We start from the raw sequence: 11,305 nt of genomic DNA, 5'->3' as shown, positions 1-11,305 counted from the left end.
TTCACTCTAGAGTGAGAGTGAAAATATTTTACTTCTTTCACTCTAGAGTGAGAGTGAAAATATTTTACTTCTTTCACGCTAGAGTGAGAGTGAAAATATTTTACTTCTTTCACTCTAGAGTGAGAGTGAAAATATTTTACTTCTTTCACTCTAGAGTGAGAGTGAAAATAATTTATTTCTTTCTAGAGTGAGAGTGAAAATAATTTATTTCTTTCTAGAGTGAGAGTGAAAATATTTTACTTCTTTCACTCTAGAGTGAGAGTGAAAATATTTTACTTCTTTCACTCTAGAGTGAGAGTGAAAATATTTTACTTCTTTCACTCTAGAGTGAGAGTGAAAATAATTTATTTCTTTCTAGAGTGAGAGTGAAAATATTTTACTTCTTTCACTCTAGAGTGAGAGTGAAAATATTTTACTTCTTTCACTCTAGAGTGAGAGTGAAAATATTTTACTTCTTTCACTCTAGAGTGAGAGTGAAACTATTTTACTTCTTTCACTCTAGAGTGAGAGTGAAAATATTTTACTTCTTTCACTCTAGAGTGAGAGTGAAAATAATTTATTTCTTTCTAGAGTGAGAGTGAAAATAATTTATTTCTTTCTAGAGTGAGAGTGAAAATATTTTACTTCTTTCACTCTAGAGTGAGAGTGAAAATATTTTACTTCTTTCACTCTAGAGTGAGAGTGAAAATATTTTACTTCTTTCACTCTAGAGTGAGAGTGAAAATATTTTACTTCTTTCACTCTAGAGTGAGAGTGAAAATATTTTACTTCTTTCACTCTAAAGTGAGAGTGAAAATATTTTACTTCTTTCACTCTAGAGTGAGAGTGAAAATATTTTACTTCTTTCACTCTAGAGTGAGAGTGAAAATAATTTATTTCTTTCTAGAGTGAGAGTGAAAATAATTTATTTCTTTCTAGAGTGAGAGTGAAAATATTTTACTTCTTTCACTCTAGAGTGAGAGTGAAAATATTTTACTTCTTTCACTCTAGAGTGAGAGTGAAAATATTTTACTTCTTTCACTCTAGAGTGAGAGTGAAAATATTTTACTTCTTTCACTCTAGAGTGAGAGTGAAAATATTTTACTTCTTTCACTCTAGAGTGAGAGTGAAAATATTTTACTTCTTTCACTCTAGAGTGAGAGTGAAAATATTTTACTTCTTTCACTCTAGAGTGAGAGTGAAAATATTTTACTTCTTTCACTCTAGAGTGAGAGTGAAAATAATTTATTTCTTTCTAGAGTGAGAGTGAAAATATTTTACTTCTTTCACTCTAGAGTGAGAGTGAAAATATTTTACTTCTTTCACTCTAGAGTGAGAGTGAAAATAATTTACTTCTTTCACTCTAGAGTGAGAGTGAAAATAATTTATTTCTTTCTAGAGTGAGAGTGAAAATATTTTACTTCTTTCACTCTAGAGTGAGAGTGAAAATATTTTACTTCTTTCACTCTAGAGTGAGAGTGAAAATATTTTACTTCTTTCACTCTAGAGTGAGAGTGAAAATAATTTATTTCTTTCTAGAGTGAGAGTGAAAATAATTTATTTCTTTCTAGAGTGAGAGTGAAAATATTTTACTTCTTTCACTCTAGAGTGAGAGTGAAAATATTTTACTTCTTTCACTCTAGAGTGAGAGTGAAAATATTTTACTACTTTCACTCTAGAGTGAGAGTGAAAATATTTTACTTCTTTCACTCTAGAGTGAGAGTGAAAATATTTTACTTCTTTCACTCTAGAGTGAGAGTGAAAATATTTTACTTCTTTCACTCTAGAGTGAGAGTGAAAATATTTTACTTCTTTCACTCTAGAGTGAGAGTGAAAATATTTTACTTCTTTCACTCTAGAGTGAGAGTGAAAATATTTTACTTCTTTCACTCTAGAGTGAGAGTGAAAATATTTTACTTCTTTCACTCTAGAGTGAGAGTGAAAATAATTTATTTCTTTCTAGAGTGAGAGTGAAAATATTTTACTTCTTTCACTCTAGAGTGAGAGTGAAAATATTTTACTTCTTTCACTCTAGAGTGAGAGTGAAAATAATTTACTTCTTTCACTCTAGAGTGAGAGTGAAAATAATTTATTTCTTTCTAGAGTGAGAGTGAAAATATTTTACTTCTTTCACTCTAGAGTGAGAGTGAAAATATTTTACTTCTTTCACTCTAGAGTGAGAGTGAAAATATTTTACTTCTTTCACTCTAGAGTGAGAGTGAAAATAATTTATTTCTTTCTAGAGTGAGAGTGAAAATAATTTATTTCTTTCTAGAGTGAGAGTGAAAATAATTTATTTCTTTCTAGAGTGAGAGTGAAAATATTTTACTTCTTTCACTCTAGAGTGAGAGTGAAAATATTTTACTTCTTTCACTCTAGAGTGAGAGTGAAAATATTTTACTACTTTCACTCTAGAGTGAGAGTGAAAATATTTTACTTCTTTCACTCTAGAGTGAGAGTGAAAATATTTTACTTCTTTCACGCTAGAGTGAGAGTGAAAATATTTTACTTCTTTCACTCTAGAGTGAGAGTGAAAATATTTTACTTCTTTCACTCTAGAGTGAGAGTGAAAATAATTTATTTCTTTCTAGAGTGAGAGTGAAAATAATTTATTTCTTTCTAGAGTGAGAGTGAAAATATTTTACTTCTTTTACTCTAGAGTGAGAGTGAAAATATTTTACTTCTTTCACTCTAGAGTGAGAGTGAAAATATTTTACTTCTTTCACTCTAGAGTGAGAGTGAAAATAATTTATTTCTTTCTAGAGTGAGAGTGAAAATATTTTACTTCTTTCACTCTAGAGTGAGAGTGAAAATATTTTACTTCTTTCACTCTAGAGTGAGAGTGAAAATAATTTACTTCTTTCACTCTAGAGTGAGAGTGAAAATAATTTATTTCTTTCTAGAGTGAGAGTGAAAATATTTTACTTCTTTCACTCTAGAGTGAGAGTGAAAATATTTTACTTCTTTCACTCTAGAGTGAGAGTGAAAATAATTTACTTCTTTCACTCTAGAGTGAGAGTGAAAATAATTTATTTCTTTCTAGAGTGAGAGTGAAAATATTTTACTTCTTTCACTCTAGAGTGAGAGTGAAAATATTTTACTTCTTTCACTCTAGAGTGAGAGTGAAAATAATTTACTTCTTTCACTCTAGAGTGAGAGTGAAAATAATTTATTTCTTTCTAGAGTGAGAGTGAAAATATTTTACTTCTTTCACTCTAGAGTGAGAGTGAAAATATTTTACTTCTTTCACTCTAGAGTGAGAGTGAAAATAATTTACTTCTTTCACTCTAGAGTGAGAGTGAAAATAATTTATTTCTTTCTAGAGTGAGAGTGAAAATATTTTACTTCTTTCACTCTAGAGTGAGAGTGAAAATATTTTACTTCTTTCACTCTAGAGTGAGAGTGAAAATAATTTACTTCTTTCACTCTAGAGTGAGAGTGAAAATAATTTACTTCTTTCACTCTAGAGTGAGAGTGAAAATAATTTATTTCTTTCTAGAGTGAGAGTGAAAATATTTTACTTCTTTCACTCTAGAGTGAGAGTGAAAATATTTTACTTCTTTCATTCTAGAGTGAGAGTGAAAATAATTTACTTCTTTCACTCTAGAGTGAGAGTGAAAATAATTTATTTCTTTCTAGAGTGAGAGTGAAAATATTTTACTTCTTTCACTCTAGAGTGAGAGTGAAAATATTTTACTTCTTTCACTCTAGAGTGAGAGTGAAAATATTTTACTTCTTTCACTCTAGAGTGAGAGTGAAAATATTTTACTTCTTTCACTCTAGAGTGAGAGTGAAAATAATTTATTTCTTTCTAGAGTGAGAGTGAAAATAATTTATTTCTTTCTAGAGTGAGAGTGAAAATATTTTACTTCTTTCACTCTAGAGTGAGAGTGAAAATATTTTACTTCTTTCACTCTAGAGTGAGAGTGAAAATATTTTACTTCTTTCACTCTAGAGTGAGAGTGAAAATATTTTACTTCTTTCACTCTAGAGTGAGAGTGAAAATATTTTACTTCTTTCACTCTAGAGTGAGAGTGAAAATATTTTACTTCTTTCACTCTAGAGTGAGAGTGAAAATATTTTACTTCTTTCACTCTAGAGTGAGAGTGAAAATATTTTACTTCTTTCACTCTAGAGTGAGAGTGAAAATATTTTACTTCTTTCACTCTAGAGTGAGAGGGAAAATAATTTACTTCTTTCACTCTAGAGTGAGAGTGAAAATAATTTATTTCTTTCTAGAGTGAGAGTGAAAATATTTTACTTCTTTCACTCTAGAGTGAGAGTGAAAATATTTTACTTCTTTCACTCTAGAGTGAGAGTGAAAATAATTTACTTCTTTCACTCTAGAGTGAGAGTGAAAATAATTTATTTCTTTCTAGAGTGAGAGTGAAAATATTTTACTTCTTTCACTCTAGAGTGAGAGTGAAAATATTTTACTTCTTTCACTCTAGAGTGAGAGTGAAAATAATTTATTTCTTTCTAGAGTGAGAGTGAAAATAATTTATTTCTTTCTAGAGTGAGAGTGAAAATATTTTACTTCTTTCACTCTAGAGTGAGAGTGAAAATATTTTACTTCTTTCACTCTAGAGTGAGAGTGAAAATATTTTACTTCTTTCACTCTAGAGTGAGAGTGAAAATATTTTACTTCTTTCACTCTAGAGTGAGAGTGAAAATATTTTACTTCTTTCACTCTAGAGTGAGAGTGAAAATATTTTACTTCTTTCACTCTAGAGTGAGAGTGAAAATATTTTACTTCTTTCACTCTAGAGTGAGAGTGAAAATAATTTATTTCTTTCTAGAGTGAGAGTGAAAATATTTTACTTCTTTCACTCTAGAGTGAGAGTGAAAATATTTTACTTCTTTCACTCTAGAGTGAGAGTGAAAATTTTTTACTTCTTCCACTCTAGAGTGAGAGTGAAAATAATTTCTTTCTTTCTAGAGTGAGAGTGAAAATAATTTACTTCTTTCACTCTAGAGTTAGAGTGAAAATAATTTATTTCTTTCTAGAGTGAGAGTGAAAATATTTTACTTCTTTCACTCTAGAGTGAGAGTGAAAATATTTTACTTCTTTCACTCTAGAGTGAGAGTGAAAATTTTTTACTTCTTTCACTCTAGAGTGAGAGTGAAAATAATTTATTTCTTTCTAGAGTGAGAGTGAAAATAATTTATTTCTTTCTAGAGTGAGAGTGAAAATATTTTACTTCTTTCACTCTAGAGTGAGAGTGAAAATATTTTACTTCTTTCACTCTAGAGTGAGAGTGAAAATAATTTACTTCTTTCACTCTAGAGTGAGAGTGAAAATAATTTATTTCTTTCTAGAGTGAGAGTGAAAATATTTTACTTCTTTCACTCTAGAGTGAGAGTGAAAATATTTTACTTCTTTCACTCTAGAGTGAGAGTGAAAATAATTTACTTCTTTCACTCTAGAGTGAGAGTGAAAATAATTTACTTCTTTCACTCTAGAGTGAGAGTGAAAATAATTTATTTCTTTCTAGAGTGAGAGTGAAAATATTTTACTTCTTTCACTCTAGAGTGAGAGTGAAAATATTTTACTTCTTTCATTCTAGAGTGAGAGTGAAAATAATTTACTTCTTTCACTCTAGAGTGAGAGTGAAAATAATTTATTTCTTTCTAGAGTGAGAGTGAAAATATTTTACTTCTTTCACTCTAGAGTGAGAGTGAAAATATTTTACTTCTTTCACTCTAGAGTGAGAGGGAAAATAATTTACTTCTTTCACTCTAGAGTGAGAGTGAAAATAATTTATTTCTTTCTAGAGTGAGAGTGAAAATAATTTATTTCTTTCTAGAGTGAGAGTGAAAATATTTTACTTCTTTCACTCTAGAGTGAGAGTGAAAATATTTTACTTCTTTCACTCTAGAGTGAGAGTGAAAATAATTTACTTCTTTCACTCTAGAGTGAGAGTGAAAATAATTTATTTCTTTCTAGAGTGAGAGTGAAAATATTTTACTTCTTTCACTCTAGAGTGAGAGTGAAAATATTTTACTTCTTTCACTCTAGAGTGAGAGTGAAAATATTTTACTTCTTTCACTCTAGAGTGAGAGTGAAAATAATTTATTTCTTTCTAGAGTGAGAGTGAAAATAATTTATTTCTTTCTAGAGTGAGAGTGAAAATATTTTACTTCTTTCACTCTAGAGTGAGAGTGAAAATATTTTTTTTCTTTCACTCTAGAGTGAGAGTGAAAATATTTTACTTCTTTCACTCTAGAGTGAGAGTGAAAATATTTTACTTCTTTCACTCTAGAGTGAGAGTGAAAATATTTTACTTCTTTCACTCTAGAGTGAGAGTGAAAATATTTTACTTCTTTCACTCTAGAGTGAGAGTGAAAATATTTTACTTCTTTCACTCTAGAGTGAGAGTGAAAATAATTTATTTCTTTCTAGAGTGAGAGTGAAAATATTTTACTTCTTTCACTCTAGAGTGAGAGTGAAAATATTTTACTTCTTTCACTCTAGAGTGAGAGTGAAAATAATTTACTTCTTTCACTCTAGAGTGAGAGTGAAAATAATTTATTTCTTTCACTCTAGAGTTAGAGTGAAAATATTTTACTTCTTTCACTCTAGAGTGAGAGTGAAAATAATTTATTTCTTTCTAGAGTGAGAGTGAAAATAATTTATTTCTTTCTAGAGTGAGAGTGAAAATATTTTACTTCTTTCACTCTAGAGTGAGAGTGAAAATATTTTACTTCTTTCACTCTAGAGTGAGAGTGAAAATATTTTACTACTTTCACTCTAGAGTGAGAGTGAAAATATTTTACTTCTTTCACTCTAGAGTGAGAGTGAAAATATTTTACTTCTTTCACTCTAGAGTGAGAGTGAAAATATTTTACTTCTTTCACTCTAGAGTGAGAGTGAAAATATTTTACTTCTTTCACTCTAGAGTGAGAGTGAAAATATTTTACTTCTTTCACTCTAGAGTGAGAGTGAAAATAATTTATTTCTTTCACTCTAGAGTGAGAGTGAAAATAATTTATTTCTTTCTAGAGTGAGAGTGAAAATATTTTACTTCTTTCACTCTAGAGTGAGAGTGAAAATATTTTACTTCTTTCACTCTAGAGTGAGAGTGAAAATATTTTACTTCTTTCACTCTAGAGTGAGAGTGAAAATAATTTATTTCTTTCTAGAGTGAGAGTGAAAATAATTTATTTCTTTCTAGAGTGAGAGTGAAAATATTTTACTTCTTTCACTCTAGAGTGAGAGTGAAAATATTTTACTTCTTTCACTCTAGAGTGAGAGTGAAAATATTTTACTACTTTCACTCTAGAGTGAGAGTGAAAATATTTTACTTCTTTCACTCTAGAGTGAGAGTGAAAATATTTTACTTCTTTCACGCTAGAGTGAGAGTGAAAATATTTTCCTTCTTTCACTCTAGAGTGAGAGTGAAAATATTTTACTTCTTTCACTCTAGAGGAAGAGTGAAAATAATTTATTTCTTTCTAGAGTGAGAGTGAAAATAATTTATTTCTTTCTAGAGTGAGAGTGAAAATATTTTACTTCTTTCACTCTAGAGTGAGAGTGAAAATATTTTACTTCTTTCACTCTAGAGTGAGAGTGAAAATATTTTACTTCTTTCACTCTAGAGTGAGAGTGAAAATAATTTATTTCTTTCTAGAGTGAGAGTGAAAATATTTTACTTCTTTCACTCTAGAGTGAGAGTGAAAATATTTTACTTCTTTCACTCTAGAGTGAGAGTGAAAATAATTTACTTCTTTCACTCTAGAGTGAGAGTGAAAATAATTTATTTCTTTCTAGAGTGAGAGTGAAAATATTTTACTTCTTTCACTCTAGAGTGAGAGTGAAAATATTTTACTTCTTTCACTCTAGAGTGAGAGTGAAAATAATTTACTTCTTTCACTCTAGAGTGAGAGTGAAAATAATTTATTTCTTTCTAGAGTGAGAGTGAAAATATTTTACTTCTTTCACTCTAGAGTGAGAGTGAAAATATTTTACTTCTTTCACTCTAGAGTGAGAGTGAAAATAATTTACTTCTTTCACTCTAGAGTGAGAGTGAAAATAATTTATTTCTTTCTAGAGTGAGAGTGAAAATATTTTACTTCTTTCACTCTAGAGTGAGAGTGAAAATATTTTACTTCTTTCACTCTAGAGTGAGAGTGAAAATAATTTACTTCTTTCACTCTAGAGTGAGAGTGAAAATAATTTATTTCTTTCTAGAGTGAGAGTGAAAATATTTTACTTCTTTCACTCTAGAGTGAGAGTGAAAATATTTTACTTCTTTCACTCTAGAGTGAGAGTGAAAATAATTTACTTCTTTCACTCTAGAGTGAGAGTGAAAATAATTTACTTCTTTCACTCTAGAGTGAGAGTGAAAATAATTTATTTCTTTCTAGAGTGAGAGTGAAAATATTTTACTTCTTTCACTCTAGAGTGAGAGTGAAAATATTTTACTTCTTTCATTCTAGAGTGAGAGTAAAAATAATTTACTTCTTTCACTCTAGAGTGAGAGTGAAAATAATTTATTTCTTTCTAGAGTGAGAGTGAAAATATTTTACTTCTTTCACTCTAGAGTGAGAGTGAAAATATTTTACTTCTTTCACTCTAGAGTGAGAGTGAAAATATTTTACTTCTTTCACTCTAGAGTGAGAGTGAAAATATTTTACTTCTTTCACTCTAGAGTGAGAGTGAAAATAATTTATTTCTTTCTAGAGTGAGAGTGAAAATAATTTATTTCTTTCTAGAGTGAGAGTAAAAATATTTTACTTCTTTCACTCTAGAGTGAGAGTGAAAATATTTTACTTCTTTCACTCTAGAGTGAGAGTGAAAATATTTTACTTCTTTCACTCTAGAGTGAGTGAAAATATTTTACTTCTTTCACTCTAGAGTGAGAGTGAAAATATTTTACTTCTTTCACTCTAGAGTGAGAGTGAAAATATTTTACTTCTTTCACTCTAGAGTGAGAGTGAAAATATTTTACTTCTTTCACTCTAGAGTGAGAGGGAAAATAATTTACTTCTTTCACTGTAGAGTGAGAGTGAAAATAATTTATTTCTTTCTAGAGTGAGAGTGAAAATATTTTACTTCTTTCACTCTAGAGTGAGAGTGAAAATATTTTACTTCTTTCACTCTAGAGTGAGAGTGAAAATATTTTACTTCTTTCACTCTAGAGTGAGAGTGAAAATATTTTACTTCTTTCACTCTAGAGTGAGAGTGAAAATATTTTACTTCTTTCACTCTAGAGTGAGAGTGAAAATATTTTACTTCTTTCACTCTAGAGTGAGAGTGAAAATATTTTACTTCTTTCACTCTAGAGTGAGAGTGAAAATAATTTATTTCTTTCTAGAGTGAGAGTGAAAATATTTTACTTCTTTCACTCTAGAGTGAGAGTGAAAATATTTTACTTCTTTCACTCTAGAGTGAGAGTGAAAATAATTTACTTCTTTCACTCTAGAGTGAGAGTGAAAATAATTTATTTCTTTCTAGAGTGAGAGTGAAAATATTTTACTTCTTTCACTCTAGAGTGAGAGTGAAAATATTTTACTTCTTTCACTCTAGAGTGAGAGTGAAAATATTTTACTTCTTTCACTCTAGAGTGAGAGTGAAAATAATTTATTTCTTTCTAGAGTGAGAGTGAAAATAATTTATTTCTTTCTAGAGTGAGAGTGAAAATATTTTACTTCTTTCACTCTAGAGTGAGAGTGAAAATATTTTACTTCTTTCACTCTAGAGTGAGAGTGAAAATATTTTACTACTTTCACTCTAGAGTGAGAGTGAAAATATTTTACTTCTTTCACTCTAGAGTGAGAGTGAAAATATTTTACTTCTTTCACTCTAGAGTGAGAGTGAAAATATTTTACTTCTTTCACTCTAGAGTGAGAGTGAAAATAATTTATTTCTTTCTAGAGTGAGAGTGAAAATAATTTATTTCTTTCTAGAGTGAGAGTGAAAATATTTTACTTCTTTCACTCTAGAGTGAGAGTGAAAATATTTTACTTCTTTCACTCTAGAGTGAGAGTGAAAATATTTTACTTCTTTCACTCTAGAGTGAGAGTGAAAATAATTTATTTCTTTCTAGAGTGAGAGTGAAAATATTTTACTTCTTTCACTCTAGATTGAGAGTGAAAATATTTTACTTCTTTCACTCTAGAGTGAGAGTGAAAATAATTTACTTCTTTCACTCTAGAGTGAGAGTGAAAATAATTTATTTCTTTCTAGAGTGAGAGTGAAAATATTTTACTTCTTTCACTCTAGAGTGAGAGTGAAAATATTTTACTTCTTTCACTCTAGAGTGAGAGTGAAAATATTTTACTTCTTTCACTCTAGAGTGAGAGTGAAGATAATTTATTTCTTTCTAGAGTGAGAGTGAAAATAATTTATTTCTTTCTAGAGTGAGAGTGAAAATATTTTACTTCTTTCACTCTAGAGTGAGAGTGAAAATATTTTACTTCTTTCACTCTAGAGTGAGAGTGAAAATATTTTACTACTTTCACTCTAGAGTGAGAGTGAAAATATTTTACTTCTTTCACTCTAGAGTGAGTGAAAATATTTTACTTCTTTCACTCTAGAGTGAGAGTGAAAATATTTTACTTCTTTCACTCTAGAGTGAGAGTGAAAATAATTTATTTCTTTCTAGAGTGAGAGTGAAAATAATTTATTTCTTTCTAGAGTGAGAGTGAAAATATTTTACTTCTTTCACTCTAGAGTGAGAGTGAAAATATTTTACTTCTTTCACTCTAGAGTGAGAGTGAAAATATTTTACTTCTTTCACTCTAGAGTGAGAGTGAAAATAATTTACTTCTTTCACTCTAGAGTGAGAGTGAAAATAATTTATTTCTTTCTAGAGTGAGAGTGAAAATATTTTACTTCTTTCACTCTAGAGTGAGAGTGAAAATATTTTACTTCTTTCACTCTAGAGTGAGAGTGAAAATAATTTACTTCTTTCACTCTAGAGTGAGAGTGAAAATAATTTATTTCTTTCTAGAGTGAGAGTGAAAATATTTTACTTCTTTCACTCTAGAGTGAGAGTGAAAATATTTTACTTCTTTCACTCTAGAGTGAGAGTGAAAATAATTTACTTCTTTCACTCTAGAGTGAGAGTGAAAATAATTTACTTCTTTCACTCTAGAGTGAGAGTGAAAATAATTTATTTCTTTCTAGAGTGAGAGTGAAAATATTTTACTTCTTTCACTCTAGAGTGAGAGTGAAAATATTTTACTTCTTTCATTCTAGAGTGAGAGTGAAAATAATTTACTTCTTTCACTCTAGAGTGAGAGTGAAAATAATTTATTTCTTTCTAGAGTGAGAGTGAAAATATTTTACTTCTTTCACTCTAGAGTGAGAGTGAAAATATTT

Source organism: Leiobunum rupestre, chromosome 1 (assembly GCF_980474605.1).
Source record: "Leiobunum rupestre chromosome 1, qqLeiRupe1.1.hap1, whole genome shotgun sequence".
NCBI classification, from domain to species: domain Eukaryota; kingdom Metazoa; phylum Arthropoda; class Arachnida; order Opiliones; family Sclerosomatidae; genus Leiobunum; species Leiobunum rupestre.
The sequence above is the reverse complement of the archived record's forward strand: the minus strand, read 5'-3'. Positions refer to the sequence as shown.